At 38.2% G+C, this 20,456-nt stretch overlaps 1 protein-coding gene and 1 pseudogene across 1 annotated transcript in view; both read left to right on the top strand.

Moving 5' to 3' along the window:
- Positions 1-20,456, top strand: part of EPHA6 (EPH receptor A6) — a 970,410-nt gene that overhangs the window by 497,591 nt on the left and 452,363 nt on the right.
- On the top strand, positions 13,463-13,691 carry LOC129402725 (small nucleolar RNA U3; annotated as a pseudogene).

Genomic DNA, 20,456 nt, shown 5'->3' with positions numbered 1-20,456 from the left:
AAGTCTCCTTAACAAGGCAGCTAGTTTATAGGGTTTGAAGTCTCTGTGAAGTACTGATACTCTAAATGTATTTCCCAAATGAAAAATTTAAAATATATTTAAAAAAACAATTAAGTAGATATTTATAATCTATTAAAGACAAATACCACTAACTATACTAATATTAGTATGTTATCCCTGTCATCATCACTGAACCTCTGTCAATTAGGATACAAGCAGGTAGGTCTCCAATTAAATGACAAGCTGGGAAAGGAAGGAGAGGCAGATTGGTTTCTGCAAGAATTGAGTGGCATCATCAAAGAACCAAGCTCTTTCTCCTCAAATGATATCCTCAAACTGTCAGCTTTTGCCCCCAGGCTTTTCCTTTCATGAACTCAAGTTAACCACAGAAGTTCCAGTCGTCACATTTTTACACAGCCTTGTCCAAAATCTTGAAGGATAAAGTCAGTATTTCCCTTAAGTCTTAGTCTGTGAAGACTGTCATAACAAAATACTACAAACTAGGCAACTTTAACAAGATATTTATTTTCACATATTTCGTTGTAAAAGTCCATGGTCAAGGTACTGGCAAATTTCATTTCTAGGTAGAGTTCTCTTCTTAGTTATAGACAGCTACTTTCTTACTGCCTTTTCACCTGGTCTCTCCATTGTACTACGATGGGGAGAATATCTTCATACAGAGAGGGGTGTGTGTGTGTGTGTCTCTGTGTGTATCTGAGTGTGTGTGTCCCTCTTCTTACAAGTACTGGTACCTGTGGAGTAAGGCCCTTATGTTTTCTTTACAGTCGATATCTCTAAATATTGTCACATTTGGATTAAGACTTCAATAGGTAGATTTGAAGGTGAAGAGGGGGAAACATTCATTCTCTGATATGATATAAATCTCCTGTTGAAAAGAAATGCCTTGTTCAAAACCGATTTAAGATTGAAATCAGCACATATGGTCCCCAGTCACTACCAAGAGTGATCCCTGGCACAGTGCAAAAAGTAAGCCCAGAGGACTGTCTAGTGTGACCACAAGAATAAATAAATGAATGAATGAATAAATAAATTAATTAATTAATTAATAGGGTCTAGAGAGATAGTACAAGAGTTAAGGTGCCAACCTTGATGATACCAACCTAGTTTTGATCTCCAGCACCCCATATATTCCTCTGAGCATCACCAGGAATGACCCCTAAACACAGAGACAAAAATAAGCCCTGAGCATAGCCAGGTGTTTATTTAAATAAATAAATGCAATTAGAAATAAATAAAGTGAACTATTTTGAATAAATAACTAAAATGTTCTCCAGAATCCCCAACCTGACTTCTCCTTATTTAGGTAGTTCACTTTTAATAGGAATAACATTCCAATGACTGTTAACCTAACAGCGCCATGTCAAGCTTTCTTTGATACACCCAAGGATTGAAATAAATGTGACTTTATTGCAAGTGAGCAGAGGGAAAAAAAAAAGTCTATAAGCCTGTGTGGTTAAAACCAGCACCACTGTGCACAGTGGTGATCAATAAAACAACTCTGAACTTTAAGAGAATCCATATATTCAAAATTAATGGGAAAAATTATCTGAGGAAAAACAAAGCAAGTAGAGTTGGCTTAAAAATCTAAATTCCCCTGCCATGCTTTATGGAATCAGACAAGTCTTTTTACTACCTGATTTTAATTGTTGTAAGCAAACAGAATATTTAATATTAAACATGTATGGCTATTGAATATTGTTGCATAATATATTCTAAATATAGAGACATAGTTCTATTTTCCTAAGCATCTTCTAAAATCTGGTAAAAAAACAATTTATCTGGATAAATTTAGATATTGACATCTTTATTTAATAATTTATAAATCATGCAACATCCATCTATCAAGAAGCGCTCTGAAAAGCCTTTGCACAAAATGGTGAGTTTTTATAGTCAAAAAAAAGGTGGGAGGGTCAAGGATATCAGCAAAAGTAAAGAAAGAATATTTCAAGTAAAGCAACCTTTCAGCAAAAGAAGATACTCTCGAAAGTTCTGGTCTAGATAGATAGGAAACAGGCCAACCATATCCTCAAAATAAGTTACTTACCTACATGGTCATAAGTGTCAGTTTTTAAATTTTTATTTTTTAAGACTCCCTTATTTTACAACATTATTCATAGAGAGTCTCTTGCCCGCACGCCTGGCTGTCTTCCCCGGGGCCCCTCGGAGGGGATGGGCTCCAGCTTCCCTCCCCACCCTGAGCAGAGCTCCCGGCGGCTGAAGACCACCGGAACCTAGCTACAGCCATGCTGGATGCCCCTCTGCACACATTCAGACAGGCCTCATGCATGAAGGTACCAGCAGAGGAACCCAGGTGTGTGTAATCCCATCAACGGCCAACATCCAGAGACAGACTTAAAAGCAAGCTCTCAGAAGCGCTTTATCTTTAGCCTACTTCTCCCTCTGGGAGAAACTGGCAATCTTCTGAGAGTTTCCTGCCCACATGGGACAGCCTTGCAAGCTTCCCATGGTGTATTCATATGCAAAATCCAGTAACAAGCTGGATCCCATTCCCCTGACCCTGAAGAGCCCCCAGTGCAACATCATTAGGAGGGCCTAGTCGAGATAGACTTCTAAGATCTCAGGGAAAGGACAAAATGAGATGTTACTGAGCCTGCCTGAGAAATCGGTGATAAACGGGATTTCGTGATTCATAGTTGAATTTTAGACACACAGTGTTCTAACACTGGTCCCACCACCTGTGTCAACTTGCCTTCACCATTGTCATCAGGTTCCCTCCCACCAATCCCCACCCTTGAGCCTGCCTCATTCACAAACACATTTTAGATTTTTTTATTGTGATTTGGATCTCCTGCTTTTATTGTTATTGACTGTGGCTTGGATTATTGTTATACTACTACAACACCCATGTACCCAAGATTCTTGACACCTCCCCTCCATTGTGTCTCGACTGCTTTTTCCTACCCCCTCTATTTCCTGCCCTTCTCCTCCCTATAATCTGATTCCAGGAATGATATAGGCATTCCCCTCTTTATCAAGTTATATTCTTAAATTTGGTTGCTCTACATACCGCAAGTTCAGTGCGATCATTTTGTGTTTGTCTTTCTCTGTCTGGCCTACTTCACTTAAAATGATATCTTCCGGTCATCCAAGTTGCAGCAAATTTCATGACTGCATCATTCCTTACAGCTGTATAGTATTCCATTGTGTCTATATACCACATCTTTAAAATCCACTCACCTATCACTGGACACCTCTGTTGATTCCATCTTTATAGAGAACAAGAACAAAGAAGCACATATATTTGGAAAGGTGATTTGTAGACTAAGAGGTGTCATAGTGGTCAGCCTATTTCTTCATGGGCTGCTTCCTCTATGCTATATGCAAATCTACATTTTAGGATTTCTAGAAAGAGCTTACTGGTTTTAAATTTTGAATGAAACGCTTAATTTCTGGGATGGAGGAATAGTACAGGAAGTAAGGCGTTTACCTTTCATGTGGCAAACCTGGGTTCAATCCCCAGCACCCCATATGATCCCTGAGGCTGCCAGAAATGTTCTCTGAATACACAGCCAGGAGTAAACCCTGAGCACTATTAGGAATGACACAAAAACAGGGGGAAATAAACACCTCTTACTTGGGGAGTGGGGGTAACTTGTCTCTTAGGGAGAAAAACTGTGATGAAAAGTGTATCAGGAACGCTGATCTGGAGGTCATGGAGAGAGCTCAAAGGAATAGATTACATGTAGCCCTGAATGCTGCCAGGAGTGCTCCTGAACCCCTGGATTCAGAGATGCCCTCCTGGTCTCCCAACTCTGCCCAAAATATGCTGAGCAGAATACTATAGATCTGTTTGTTTGAAATTCCACCTTAGGAGAAGCTGAAATTACAGCTAGTCTTATTAGTTTCTCTATGAAGTACTGTTGTGACTCTGCATTACTCCATTAGAGCCCCTGCTTTTTGGTTTTTGTTTGAGCTATCTTCATAGTACTCAGGTGCTATTCTGATACTATGCTTAGGCGTCACACTTGGCAGTGCTGGGGAAACTATATGAGGTGCTGCAGATTGGACCAGGGTCATCTGCATGCTAGGCAGGCATCAGACCCTCTGTACTGGCACTCTGGCCCCAAGCCTATTTTTTAAAACCAATTTATGTCTTCATATATTTATATTCACTAAAATCAATGTCCTCAGTTGAATTACTGAGAAAAAGATTACTGACAGATTTTCATTTAAGGATCAAATAAGACAGTAGGAAATTTGTGAAGTTTATGCATTGTAAGATCAAATACATAGAAGACATACATTAAAGCTGAAGAGATCAAAAAATGTTCCAAGAGTTTTAGAAGCTAAAAAGAGGAGCATTAGGATATAACTACACATAAAGGAAAGAAGAAATGGTTATGAAGTTAACCATGACTCTTTCCAAAAAAAAAAATTGACTAAAATTAATCTTGGGTAAAGGAATATTTATTTTTTTCCTTGTTAATTTGTGTTAATAGATTTCAGAGAAAATGGAGTCCATGTGTTTATTAATAGTTATTTTACTATGAATGAGCACAGAAAGTTATTTCTTGAGAAGAGATATATTGGTACTCATATTATGAATATTGTGGAAATCAGAACAAAAGATTTAGAATAGTGCTTATATTCCATAGATAAAACAGTGTTGAGGGTTGAAAGGCTGATTTAATTCTTAAATGATTTAGGCTATAGATAAAATTTTATAAAACACCATTGCATGCTACAGAGAAATTTTTCCTAAAACAGTAAATCCAAAAAAATTCATTGAGTCTTATTTCAAGACTTTGCCAGTCAAACCAATATTTAACAACCATGACCCAAATTATTAAGCAGCCATCAGTATTAATGGTAAACCCTCCATCAACAGCAACAAAATGCAACTCTGAAGATTCAAGTGATAATTGCATTATATAAGAACAGTGTTTTTCAATTAAGGTGGATGCATTATTTTAGACAATGCTGCTGCACATTTAATTACAAGAATTAGCTTAGTATGTACAATAAAACAAAAATACATGTGACTGGTAAAGTAGCTCAGAGGTCTGGAATTAAAGCTTTGCATGTGAAAATCTCAACTTTGATCCTAGCACTCTATATGACCCCTTGAGCACCATTTGGAGTGACCCCTGAGGACCAAGCAATGTGTAGCCCCTGAGACGACAGGAATGACCTAGAAACAAGAATAAAGAGAAGGGAAGAGGAGGGAAAGAAAGAAAGAAATTCACATTACTCAATTGTGATATTTACTGGGGGAAAAGTTCAGAACATAATTTACGCTCTTTCCAACACGTGAGATTGCTCCATAATATTGCATATAACTTGTATCACTTGTATCACTTGTCATCCCATTGATCTTTGATTTGATCAAGCGGGCACCAGTAACGTCTCCATCCATCCCTATCATGTGCTAATGTAGCCCAATGGTATCTGCTTGCTCCAGGAACATGAAGAGCCTCAAACTGTTCATTCAGGGTTTTGAGGAAGAAGTCTGACCATCTCGTAGTTGGGCGGTCACGTGGTCTTTTGACATCCTGTGGAATCCAGTTGGTAACAGTTCTAGTCCAGCTGTCGTCTCTAAATCTCATTACTTGTCCGGCCCATCTGATTTTCGACGCCTTGGCAAACGAGACAGCATCCCTGATTCTTGATCGTCGACAGAGGTTGGAACTTTGGATTTTTTCTCTGACTTCAGTGAAATGTGATATTCCAAGCAGAGCTCTTTTGATTCCTCTTTGGGATACCCAAATAGCATTCTCATCCTGTTTTCATAGGGCCCAGGTCTCTGAGGCATATGTTAGTGCAGAAAGCATGCTGGAGTCAAAAAGATGTGCCTGGAACCAGAGGTTCTTCGTCCTCTTAACGACTTCTTTGATGCTCTTGAAGGTGTTCCATGCTGCTCTCTTCCTCCTGCACAGTTCTGGAGCCAAGTCATTCCTCATGTTGAGTTCTCGACTCAGGTACACATAGCTGCTGCATTTGGAGATGTTTGTTCCATTGAGAGCAAATGGAACATCAGGGACTAGTTCGTTTTTCATGACCATTGTTTTGGTGAGATTCAGCTTCAGTCCGACCTTTCCACATTTGCGATCGAAGTCGGCCAGCATTTGTGCCACTTGGCTAATGTTTGGTGTTATTAGAATGATGTCATCAGCAAAGCATAGGTGGTGTAGTTGCTGACCATCTATCTTCACTCCCATTCCTTCCCAGTCCACTCATTGCATGATGTTCTCGAGGGTGGCACTGAAAAGTTTCGGTGAAATGGTTTTGCCCTGCTGAACCCCTTTCTTTACATCAATGATCACTTCCTTGTAGAATGGTAAGATCCTGGTGGTGAATCCACAATACAGCTCTCGGAGAATCTTGATGTACTGAGTTTGAACGCCCTGTTTGGCTAGGGCTTCCATGAACAGTTCAGTCTCAACAGAATCAAAGGCCTTCTTTAAATCAATGAATGTTAGACAGAGCAGCATCTTGAACTCTTGAGAGACCTCAATGAGCGTGGTCACTGTGTGCATATGGTCGATGGTGCTGAATCCTTTTTGGAACCCGGCTTGCTCGAATGGTTGTCTTTCATCTAGTGTTCTGCCTATTCTATTCAGGATGACTCGACTGAACAACTTGTAGATGACGGACAGCAAGCAGATTGGGCGATGTTTCCCTTCTTGTACAACAGAAAGTCTTGCTGGTTTTCCATTGGGATGGAACCTTGCATATGGACAGGTAGCATGTGAAGAACCGAGCCAGTGTATTGATGAGTACTGGCAGCAGATTCTTCAGGTGTTCAGGTCTGACCTTGTCTGGACCGGGTGCTGTATGCATCTTTATCAACAAAATGGTGTGTCAGATTTCGGAAGGGAGGACATTGGGAACAACATATCAATCCTGCAGAATTTGGTATGTGGGCAGGTGGACCTGGCTGTCGAAGAGATCTGAGTAGAAGTCGTGAATAATTCTCTCCATTGCCCTTCTGGGAGATGTGATAGATCCATCAGGACGTCGGAGGGCAGTCATCTTGGTTTTGTAGTTGGAGAAGGACAGGCAAGTGTTGCACCTATGGTATGGAGGCAATCGTCTATATTTTTGTGTTTCCTGTATTACAATAAAATTTTCTAAGAAAACTTACAGTTTTCTAGGTTACACTAGTTAATTTACAGAGTTAGTTTCCTAAAGTTAATTTATTCATTCACCAGCTAATGAACACTTACATTTTTCACCCTCCCCCACTAATAATTGGACTATTTAAAAAAGTATTTTTATGCATATAAAAAATGGAATAGGGCAACATAGTACATGGTAAAGATGTGTGCCTTGCATATAATCAAATGCAGCCAATCTCTATTGCCACCTGTTATATCTCCAGAAATGACCCCTGAGCTCAAAACAATTGAACCACTGAATAGGACCCCAAAACCAAATATGTGTAAAGTACAATACAATATGCATAATTTTGTGAACCACTTAGCTAAGTATCTTGATGTGGAATTCTGTAATAATTGTGTTTATAAGGAGCTGAAATCATTTTACAGGGTGTTTTATTTTTAAATTTTAATTACTTGTACCATCATTTATAGTCTATGAGAATTCCAGTTACTCTGTCATTTAAAACTTGCATTTGTTGCCCTCTTTCTCTTATTGCAAGTATTTTAGTAGGGATTTGGTTGTATTTCCTGTAGTTTCCATTTGTTTTCTCTTATATAAAGTTTAGTCTCTTTTCTTACTTACTTGGAAACTATAACATCGATGTGTAGAAAATACCACATTTGGAGTTCCCAGTATACCACCTACATTATATAAATAAATGTCATCATTGCATGAATCAAAAGAAAAATTTCTGTTTAGAATTTAAAGTTTGATACTGCCCAGGGGAAAATACTAACAGAATTCTTTTTACCTGTTTTCTATCTTCCCCATAATTCAATCTTCAGTTTATATATCACTGTGAGAAGCATACCATCCTCAATAAAGGGACCATTTACTTTAAAATAATAGTTAAAATTAACAAACCATTTGTCTTGTAATGTCATATCATGATTACCAACATCACTACTGAACATGGGGAAAAAATAACATTTTGAACTCTGAACTCTTACCTGAGGCAGACACATTCTAGGTGTGAAGAAATTGATACTAGTTCATCAAAAGGTATTTTGGTTAGGTGAATTCTTGCCTATATGGACTAAGCAAAAGGCTAAAATATAGATGGACTGGGGATGCTCAGACTTCTCAGCCAAAGGGCTGACTAAAATGACATCTATAAACTTCACTAATGCACTAAAATTTTTTTTCTACAAAGCTAATAGCTTGTTTGTTCGTTTGTTTGTTTGGGGAAAAGACCCTAGATCCTACTGTGTGTAGGGATTACTCCTAGCTCTCTGTTCAGGAATCATTCCTGGTGGTGCTAAGGGGACAGGCAAATGTGATGTTGCCAGGAATTGAACTTGGCTTACCTTTATGCAATACAAATACCAACACACTTGTACTATTTCTCTGGCCCCCAAAGCTCATAGTAAGTACTGGATATCCATTTTTTATTTAGAATTAGATCTTGAATTTCACAAATATATACAAACATGTGAAATAATCTTTAACCACGACCTTTGTGAGTACTGACCCGCCATAGTCCTTAACGATCTCAATAACCTGAAGCATTTAGGATGAACCAAGAGCCGCGGCACGAGAAGCAGAGCCTCCCGCCTACTGACTGTGATCCTGAGGTCTCCTAACCCATTTTGGCACCAGAGCGGATGCTTGAGCCATGCATTTTGACTGCGAACTGAACTACAACCTCGTGCAGCCCGGGAAGGGACTTTTTTCCCTCTCCACCCCATTTTTCTGAGCGAAAATGGCGGCAGCGGCAGCAGCCACGCGGTGAGAGCCACCCTCTAAGACCCCTCCACCAGGAGGTAGGACATTCTTTAGTGACGTAGCCTGTAGGTGATCCTGGGAGGGGAGGTGTTCCCGGCGCGCCTTCCGCCCAGAGATGAACCAAGAGCCGCGGCATGAGAAGCAGAGCCTCCCGCCTACTGACTGTGATCCTGAGGTCTCCTAATCCATTTTGGCACCAGAGCAGATTCTTGCAGCCATCCATTTTGACTGTGAACTGAGCTAAAATATTAGAAACCCAAAACCGCGCGGCCGCAATCGCGGCCGCGCGGACTCAAAGTCTTCACCTTTACCAAGGAAGAGAAATTATTAGATGATGCTTATTCAGCAGGCCTGATTGTTGGGGAAAATTTCCAATCAACAATAGTGAGTTCTGTATGGAAATATGAAATGTACTCAATATATAGAGAGAATAATGGGAATATCATCAGCTACTTAGATGGGGGGAGGGATGGGAGGGGGGTGTATTGGGGTTCTTGGTGGTGGAACGGGTGCACTGGTGAAGGGATGGTGGTTTAATCAGTATTTGACTGTGACTTAAACCTGAAAGCTTTGTATTTTTTTTGTTTTCACGGTGGTTCAATAAAATATTTCTTTAAAAAAAAAAGAAAAAAAAATAAATAACCTGAAGCATTTAAAAATATAAGTTTTAGGGGGCCGGAGCGATAGCATAGCGGGTAGGGTGTTTGCCTTGCATGCGGCCGACCCTGGTTCGATCCCCAGCATCCCATATGGTCTCCCAAGCACTGCCAGGGGTAATTTCTGAGTGCAAAGCCAGGAATAACCCCCGAGCATTGCTGGGTGTGACCCAAAAAGCAAAAAAAAAAAAAATACAAGTTTTATTAATGTTCATAGTTTCTCTTCTTACTAACTATTGCTATTTGAAATTTTTTATCAACTGAGTGAAAAATGAGAATACTATAATTTATAAAGTATTAGTGATTTTTTCTTAAATATAGTATCATTGAGCCACCACAGTTTTAAAATACTAAAAGTTAATAGATTTTATTTATGGCCTAGTACCTTCTGACATTAACCCTTAGCAAGGCTGAAGAAATTCTATTTTTTTAAATATTGATTAAATTCTACCCTCTATTATTGCATGTTATTCTATTTTTTCTCCCTCTTATTATAAACATCTCTTCACTTTATGAACAACTAGGAGGCCGTAACCATGGAGGTCTGGCTTCACTGCACCCAAAGGCCTATCAATTGAGAGACACAGTAATGGGCTGAGAAAGAGCAATAAGCCTGCAGCTTATGGGCAATAAGCCTGCAGCTTGAAGATGGTGGAATCCTGCCCTCAAATAACCATCTTGCCTGTGTGGTTCCAAAAAAGCACTTTTATAGAAAAAAAATGGGGAAATTAATCACTATAATCTCCTTCATGCCACTGTATTCTTTTCCTCAAAGTCTGCAACCACACATTAGAAATGCTGAGTGTCACAGTTTTATATAGCAGGCTGGAAAAAAGTCAAGTCCCTTTCAAGTGAGGCATTAGAATTGAAGACAACTGTTAAATGCAGAAGGTGTATTTGAAAACAGTTATCCAGGACACCCAAGGAAAACTTATGACAAAGCTTATTTAGAGGAAACCCAGACAAATGTTTGAAATAGTCTATCCTCTGAACAGCTCAGCTATGACAAGGTGATTGGTTCCAGAATGTCAACACCCCTGATTCCTTTCCTAGTCACATTTCCATCCTCATAATTTTGTTTCTAAGGTCTAAAATGACCCTTTCAAAGCCAGAGAGATGTCTCAGAGGGCTGAATGCATGCAGGAAGCTCAGGTTTTATCCACAGTATTAGGTGATCCCAGGAGTGACCCTCACAGCGGAGATTCTGGAGTAGATGCTGAGCACCACAGGGAGACCCAACAACCAAAAATTTAAAATGTTTTAAAGTTCAAATGTAAAATGATGGTTTCAGTTTCTATAATTACAAACCCTTTCTTTCAATTACCAAGAAAAAAAAATGGAAGTCCACAGCACCTACCCTTTCAAGGTGAGGATAGGGGATTTGGGCCACACAGTGTGATGCTCAGGACTTACTCTTGGTCCTGTGCTCAGGGGTCATTCCTGGTGGTCCTTACGAATCATTATGTGGTGCCAGGTATTACATTGGGTCGCTGCATGCAACAAAAACACTTTTCCTTGTGCTCTCTGGACCCAGTCTATTCTTTTGTGTTACAAACATGACTCAACTTGTATATTTGATTGCTTTGTATTTCATTTTCGCCTAGTCACAGAGTGAAGGTAGACTCAGGATGCTTGGGAATGTGATCTTAAATTAAGATACAAATAGGTATCTTTCATTTTTTTATCTTATGTCCTAGACATATAACATTTTTATTACATTATATTTAGAGAGAAAATGGATACTTGCCATTGCAAACCATTCATTTATATCCAGGTCAAGAAAAGTTATATCCAACATAAAGTCAAAACTACTTCTTTTTTTTTTTTATTGAATCATCATGAAAACAGTTACAAAGCTTTCAGGTTCAAGTCTCAGTCACTCATTGATCAGATCCCCATCCCTTTACCAGTGCACATGTTCCACAACGAAGAACTCCAATATACCCACCTCCCATCCCCCCCACCTCTGTGGCTAATGATCTTCACTTTATTCTCTCTATACTTTGAATACATTCAATATTTCAACAGAATATTATTATTATTTTGAATTCCCCCCCCCCAACAATCAAAGCTGCTGAAAAGGTATCATTTGAAAATTTGTTTTCCATTGCTGAGAATGAAGAATAGATGAGCTCGCATGGCTGCAACAGCGGCCGCATAGTTTTGGATTTCTGATATTTTAGCTTAGTTCAGTTTCATATGCAGCTGCTCCGGATCTCATCTGGGCAGAGATTGTGCCGGTAACACCCCCATCCCAAGATCTCCTGTGCACCACGTCACTGCAAACTCATACCTCTGGGTAGTGGGTTCTAGAAGATGGCGGTTGGCACATGGGTGCAGCCAGCACTGCTGCCGCCACCTCCACCGAAAGAAATGGTCGAGAGAGCAAAACCTTTCTCCTCCCGGGGCAGCACCCATGTGCTGGTTGTAGCTCAGTTCACAGTCTAGATGCATTTCTATAAGAAGCCGCTGGGTGCCCAATGTGAGTAGTAGCCCTCCAGGATCATACTCTTTAAGGAGCAGAGGAGCCATTTTGTGCGGCTGCTCTGGATCTCATCTGGGCCTGGTATCTTTCATTTTTATTACTATTGATAAAGGAATAGTTGATATAAGGATAACTATTGATCTAAACATTGTATCTTACAGATGTACAAGCAAACTACCTAGTGTTCATTTCTTCATTTCTGCTTTGCTTCCTTGAGATTAAAATAATGACAAAATTTTATATATTTTATTCCTAGATTATGTATTTTTTACTCATGTAGTTCAATCTACAAATGAATCATGTCTGCAAACATAAAATATCTACCTTCATAACTGACTTCCCTATACTCATTTTGATCTCTAGATAATGATATCTTTATTTCTGAGTGAAAATTGCTATCTCAAAATTTGAGTAAGATTGGGGCCAGTGGGATAATATAGTAGGTAGGGCACTTGTCTTGCATTTAGCCAATATAGGTTTGGTCCCTGGTATCCCATATGGACTTGAGCACTACCAGGAGTAATTCCTGAATGCAGAGCCCTGAGTAATCCCTCCCATGGGTAGGACTCAAAAAAAAAAAAATTTGGATAAGTTTATGATTGTTACTATTTTTTCTCCCATTCTTACCCTAAAATCCATTAGCCTGAGAAATGTTCAATTTGCTCATTATTAAAACTCTAAAAATCTATAGCCTAATATAGAATAAATGTTCAAACAATATTTACTAAAATGAATTTAAAAATTAATGATTAATTTTATTTTTTGCATTGGGTGCATAGTAATTCAGAAAAGGTTAAGAAAGTATATGAGATTAAATCAAAAGTACCAATGAAAGTGATGTTAGGGTGTTCCTGGAAGGTTTCTGTTTGATGATAAAATAACTGGATGAGGAAAGATTTATGGTTCGGTATCTGTTGGTATATATATACCAGAGTAGTAATTCTTAGGGAAGTACAGGTATGTTTGCTTTACAGAAGTTTCAGAGTAACAGTTTCTTTGCTAAAGCTTTGCATGTTTTTGGAAATAATGAAAAAGACTCTTTAGAATGACAATCTTTGATATACAGACAAGAACTTTCATAGTATCTTCTAACATTGAATAATTAAATTAAAGCACTGAAACATTCCTTAGGAATGATAAACACATGCCTGTCCAAACTTGAGGTCCTACGTTTGCTCTCAGACACCACAATGGAAAAAATATTAAATCTTCAGAGTCATATAGCAAAACGAGATATCTTCAAAGATACATGAAATGTAAAGAACAAGTTAATCACTTTACAGTTCTATCTCTAGATATATGTAGGCAATATCTATTTTAATTTTAGATATATTTTATCCTTAGGTATCATTGGAACATACCTGTTGTTCTGAAATTTTAGAGTGTGAATATAACTATTGCCTTTAATTGATTCACTGGTAAGTTACAAAGTCATTTAAAAATGTATATTAAGAAGTCTATACATTCAGGGATTATCTCTTTAGTTCATTACTAGAGAAGTTTATCTGATCATGTAGAGAGCCTGAAACCACAAGGAGGAGCTAGGGCATCCTCCCCTGAGTGGGAAGCTGGTTCTAGGTGTTGCTTTTGCAACTGCATTTGCATTTTACCAAGATGATCTGATCATTCTTCTCGTTCTTTTGAAGAGAAAGAGGGAGAGGATGCAGTCTAGTCTGAGTGGTTCCAGTTGGGAAAACACACAAACACACACACACACACACACACACATGCACACATGTACGCACACACATATGTATAAGACTGGAGTGATTGTATTGCAAGTAGGGCACTTGCCTTGCATATGATCAACCTGGGTTCAATCCCCAGTACCCCATATGGTCCCCAAAGCTCCGCCTGGAGTGAAGCCTGAGTGAAGAGCCAGTAGTAAGTCCTGAAGTAAGCCAGTAGGAAGTCTGCTGGATGTAGCCCTAAAATATATACATATGTATTTATTATATTATGTTTTATATATGTTATATATCTTTTATATGTTATATATGTGGTTTATATGTTACATGTAACATATATATATACATATGTATACTCAGGGATCACTCGTGGGATCATATGAGGTGCAAGGGACTGAACACAAGTTGTCTGCATGCAAAGTACCTTAATTTCTGTACTACCACTCTGGCCCAAACTTATATTTTATTTTGGGGTCACACTTGGTGATCCTCAGGGCTTCTTCTTGGCTCAGTGCTCAGCAGTGCTCAGGGAACTATATGTGGTGCCTATGATTCAAACCAGGGGTTCAAATTCACACACTGGACAAGTGCCTTACCTCCTGTACTATCTCTCCAGACCCAACTTTATTTTTTTTGTTTGTTTGGTTGTGGGTTTTTTGTTTGTTTGTTTGTTTATGCTTTTTGGGGGCACAGCTGGCAATGCACAGGGATTACTCCTGGCTCTGCACTCAAGAATTACTCCTGATGGTGCTCAGGGAACCACATGGGATGCTGGGGATTGAACCCAGGTGGGCCATGCAAGGCAAACACCCTACCCGCTGTGCTATCACTACGGCCCAAAGTTTATTTTTCAACTTTGCTTATATTTATAACAGACATTATTCTATATGCATATTTTTTTGTTTATTTAATTTCCGGGCCATATCCAGTGGTGCTCAGGACTTAATTTGACTGCACTCAGGAATCAGTCCTGGGAGGCAGGGGGAGCAGTTTGAGGTGCTGCGAATTGAACCCCGGTTGGCCTCATGCAAAGCAAGCACCTTCTCTGCTATACTGTCTCTCCTGCCCCACATTCATTCTTTTAAGGATAATATTAAAGAGTAAAATAATATGAAAATGACATTATAGAATAAAGTTATGTATCCCTGGAAGCCCAGCTTCCTTGCCATGGAGAGCTAGTCAGTTGAGAGATACATCGGTGACTGATCCAGAAAACTTTATTGGCAACAAGCTGGCAAATTCAGAAATACTGGATCCATGTCCTCCAAGTAATCATATTTGCCCCATCACCAAAAGGATTTTGTAGAATAGAAGAAAGAGGAAGGTTTTCAATAATGTGGGTTGCTAGGGTGGGAGAGATAATATTGTGGATAGGGCACTATTTGTGCACATGGCTTACTCAAGTTAGATCCCCAGCACTCTTTATGGTCCTCCAAGACTACCAGGACTGATCCCTGAGTGCAGAGCCAGGAGTAAGCCATGAGCACCACTGTGTGGGCCTCAAAACAATACCAACAAAAACAACAAATATGCAACCAGTGGGCACCAGAATGAAGGTGAAGATTCCCTGGTGAGCTGGATCAGTCTGCTGAAGTTCAATCTGCAAATCTACGCTAAGTAAGATTTAGTTTTTTGGTGAAGGACAAAATAAGGCAGATTGTCAATTTCTTGTCTTTTCGGGAAAAGACAGGTAAAGGCAGTGTCATTTGGGATTAAGATAGAGACTAGGGCACTGTCCGGAGAAGTTTGCTCTTCTTCAGTCCTATACGCCAATTTAAGTTTTCAACTTATGATGGCTTGTCCTAAACAGTTTTTCAACATTACTCTGGTGTTCAAAGTAATTTGCATTTATTAGAAAGCATATGATGAATTTTGAGTAAGGGAATTTGCTTTTTTGCTTTCAATAACGAATTCTATAAGTTAAAAGTGATATTAACATTTCATTTTTTAATTTTTAAACCATTTTTATTTAAGTACTGTAATTTATAATATGTTTGATATTCATACTATATTACGAGACAGAATTTGCCTTGGGTGATTTTTCTCCATGGGCAAAGAATGCTGAACATGCTTAAGTTAAGCTATACTACATTATTCTCTCCTGTTTTCTGTGTCTTTTCTTTTAGTATGGGGTGGACAGAGGTGTGTATTTGGGGCCAGGGGCCACACCCATCAGAACTCATTGGCAGCTCCTAGTGGTATTTGGGAACCCTGTGGTACTGTGGTTTGAACCTTACTTGGTGCAAGTGCCCTAACCCTGTACTATCTGTCTGACCCTATACTAGGTGTTTTATATCCTTGTTGGACCATCATTATTTTTTAGCTAGCAATGGGTTTGTTACTTTATAGCTTCATTGTATGTGGAAGAAGATCTATGTATGAATTCTTGCAAAGAATAAAATACAAGGAATCAAAAAAAAAACAAGGAATCAGTTATTGTTTAAAAACTTTTCCCTTTTTTCTTGAAAAATATACACCTGACCAAAAAAATTGCCCTGATATTATAATAAAAATTTACTTCATTATAATATCCATTATGGTGCTAGCACCTCTGGATTTTTTAGAGATTGAACAAATAAATAAACACATGACAGGTTAAAAAGAAAAACTATCAAAAAGAAGATCAGTGATAACATGTATGGGTCCTATATACAGAGACTAAGCAGAACTGAATAACTCATCCACATGGTTTCAGATGGTATCTTAGAAAACTAAACTTAAGGAATAACCCTGAAGAGTAGAACAAGTAAGGCCATTTAGTGATGTTACCAGGTAAGGCACAATATAGCAAGGGATGCACATCTAAATTCTGCCTTCCTATTGGAATAGATAAATAGGATAGGTCTTCTTGGTGTAATGAGATTTTGTAATTGAAAAAATTTCCCTATATTCCAATAAATATCTTTTCCCAGCCTTCAAAACCATACTCATGAAGTCAACTTTATCAGTGATGTATTTTTAGGGCTATATTTTTGTTCCCCTACATATTCATATGCTACCTTTGGCCTAATAATTTTAAATTACATTACCTTCTCTAACTTCATAGTGTAAGTACTAGGAAGCAATAATATATTAAAACTTTGCAAAAATAAGAGTTTTCTGGATTTAATTTTTTTCAAGTTATTTAAAAACGTCTTGATTCTTCATATGAATCTGGATTTATTTATTTATTATATAGGAAGTCTTTTCAGGTCACTTGAGAATCTTTACTATATTTGCAAAGGTAATTTATCATTATCATCCTCAAAAAGCTTTTGTTAAGCAACAAATTGCACATAACTGATCTAGGTAAGCACAAAGTTATATAAATGTGATTTTAAAAATTATATAAATTTATGGAACTAAAAAACTTAGCTGAATTACTAAATATATTAAGATGAATGCTTTTCAGCATATACTTATCAAAAATATAGCTGCTATGAATGTCATAAGTTAAGAGAATAGAACATAAAAGTATGGGAATGTGCTTAAATCAGATGGCATTCAAATAAATAATTGTGATTTTTTTTTTAATTTAATGTAATAGGAAGTAGTAATTTGTTATGTGATGGACTGAACCTAACTCTATTTTTAGGAATAGTTTTAACTGAATAAAATTTATCGAATGGATAATTATGAGAAACAATATCAATGAAATGAGTTCCCCAAAACTAAGAACAGCACACTTCTCCAGTGTGTGTACTCGATGAATGTTGTTGCCTTTTCCCCCCAACCAAAGCCTAGTTTGCAGACAATATGAGCGTTCCACAGCTGACCATCTCAAAGGATAATTTCTTATTCATTCCAGTGCCCATTGGTCTGCACCCCACCAATTTAAAAACTTCCCTGATCTCTATTTTTATTTTTTTTTATTTTTTAAGCTCCTTTAAAAAAATTGAGTCACTGTGAGTGCAGTTACAAAACTTTCATGTTTGAATTTCAGTCATACAATGATCGAACATCTGTCCCTCCACCAGAATACATTTTCCACCACCAATGTCCCCAGGTCTCTATTTTTATAAAAGCATCATTTTGTGATGGTACAGGCTAGATGATTGCTTAAGGGCCATGAGTTTACCTTTTTCCAACATGCAGTTTTTTTTTCCATAAAGCTTCCTTGGCCTGACACCATGTTTCTTATTTGATTGGTCTTGGGTAGCAGTGGAATAAGACCTTTTTCAGTTACAATACCAGCTTCGCAAATGTATTAAACATTTTAACAGCTTTTTATGTGTACCTTTTCAACTACCACATTTTTATAATGCCTATAAAAAAGTTTGTGTATCCTAACCATCAGTTAGTACTTAACTGAATATTGAAACATTTTCCATTACTGTTTTACCTAGCCCTAAATCAATTTACTGTAAATCCTACATTTGTTAAATCTGCCTTCATATCAGTTGCATTCTACTCTTATGAAAGTTTTTACTAAAAAGTGAGTGTATGCTTTTGAGTTGTCTTTGATCAGGATTTTAAATTTTAAAAACATCAAAGTTTTATTCTATGAAATACAGCAAATCAAAGTTCAGGCCCATGAAAAGCTTTTGAATAAAACTGACTTCAGAAAATCTGAGTAATACTTTGGCAATTACAATTGACAAAGCATGAGCAGGCTGGGGTATGGGAATGTAGAGCACTACTGGTACTTGATTCTTGCCTCTCCCCAAAAGGGATTTCAGGGTGAGCAGGAAATAATTAAAGGGAACCATTTATTTTAAAAGGTAGGAGAGGCAAGGAAAGGAAGCTCACTCCCTGCTGGGGATTAAGCAAAGTGTTTATTTATAGAGAAGAGAAAGGAATAAATACCCTCCAGGGTGCAGGGACTAAGGTACAAAGGAGAACACCAAAGCTGTCTTGTTTTGCCTCTTTTTATGCTTTCAAGACTATCCACATTTTAGTTCCCTCCCATTCTACCAGATATAGGGAATCTGAGGTTCTGAGCATATTTGGCCACTTTTAGGGTTACCATGGTAACCATCCATATCATGGCATCAGTGGGCAATACTTTGATAAGGGGTGTAGTTTTTATGTGTTGAAGTATTATAGTGGCTGCTCAGAATGATTGATCCTGTAATGAGCTAGAGTTCTCTCAGAGGTAACTTTCAGCTGAATTGCATGCATTTCTCTTGGGTTCCAACAAAAGGCAATACCTTGCAAACGGACAGAAAACTGCTTGTAATTTTCTTCTCATTGTAAACTTGATCTTGGCACTGCTCTACCAGACTATAGGTTTAAATAATAGGGAACTGCTTGACCTCTCACAGACTTCTCCCTTATTTCCATGACCTCACCCATATCATTAGCCATAAAACAGCCTATAAGAATCGCCAGATATTTGTTTTACCTCCTCAGACTAAGTTTTAGCCTCTCACATGTGCCATTGTTATCATCACCAATATTTATTGGAGCAGAAATATAGCACATTGTGCAAGGTAACACCAAGCCAAAGGAATATATATATGTATATATATATGTATATATATGTATGTATATATATAATGTCTTTCATTAAATATTTAAAGTTTTATTCATGCATCTCTTTTGTGGTTTCAGAGTTTTAAACATATAAGGTAATTCAAAGGAAAAAAGCATAAAATTCTCTAGACAGTTTTTTGCCCACCACAAAGCTTGGTTTTTAACTTAGCATCATAAGCATAGCTTTATTCAGGAAATAATGTGAGGATTTTAGGGGCTGTGTTATTTTTGCCTCAGTGAGTGCTCTCAGTGAGACCTTGTAGCAGAAAGTCTTCAATAAATCTGACTTTAGGCAATTAGAATCATGTTTGCTATTCTTGCCCTCCACAATTCAAGTTCAGCTTTTTATCCATCATTCTGACAAATGAATTTTTTTAAAAAAATAGACCTCAAAGATTTTCACAGACTCTTCGGAGGTGGTATCCCTCCTAGCTGAGGAGTTTTTGCCAATCCTGCCCTCCTTTATCAATATTTGGCCTATGAACAGCCATTGCTTTCCTATTTCCCACTGGAGCTATGTCAGGATGATTTTTCTAGGTTGCTTCTGAGAAATTCTTCACTTCCTGACAAAAGAGCTTTGCCCTAATCTTTCCATTCTTTCAGCTTTGGTTATTACTGGAAAAGGATATGGTACTTGAAATATTAGTTTTATTCTTCACACTTTGAAGCAAAAATAAACCTAATCATAAAGTCTTCATAGCCATCAAAGAGATAGCATAGCAGGCAAGTCATTTTCTTGTATGTTTTTGACCCAGGTTTGATCCCCAGCACCTCAGATGGTTCCTTCAGCACTTTCAGGAGTGAACCCTGAGCAAAGAGTCAGGGTAAGCTCTGAACACAGCAATTTGTGGCCCTAAAATAACTAAGCAAAAGTCTTCATAGCAAGAATGAGCAAGAGATCAATCTCCCTGGGTGCCTTTTTCTTTTTGGTAGTTTTTTGGGTTTTGTAATTTTTTGTTATTTGATATTTTTAGGACTGGAGCGATAGCACATTGGGTAGGGCATTTGCCTTGCACATGGCGGACCCGGATTCCATTCCTCCATCCCTTTCAGTGGACCCAGCAAGCTACCAAGAGTATCCTGCCCACACAGCAGAGCCTGGCAAGCTACCTGTGGCATATTTGATATGCCAAAAACAGTAACAAAAAGTTTCACAATGGAGTTGTTACTGGTGCCCGCTCAAGCAAATCAATGAACAATGGGACGACAGTGCTACAGTGCTACCGAATTTTTTTTTTATTGAATCATCATGAGGTTAGCCCTGAGGGCCACCAGGTCAGCCCTGGTGATGCTCAATAATTAAAT

The sequence above is a fragment of the Sorex araneus genome, chromosome 2 (assembly GCF_027595985.1).
Source record: "Sorex araneus isolate mSorAra2 chromosome 2, mSorAra2.pri, whole genome shotgun sequence".
Lineage (NCBI taxonomy): Eukaryota > Metazoa > Chordata > Mammalia > Eulipotyphla > Soricidae > Sorex > Sorex araneus.
The sequence above is the reverse complement of the archived record's forward strand: the minus strand, read 5'-3'. Positions and strand labels throughout refer to the sequence as shown.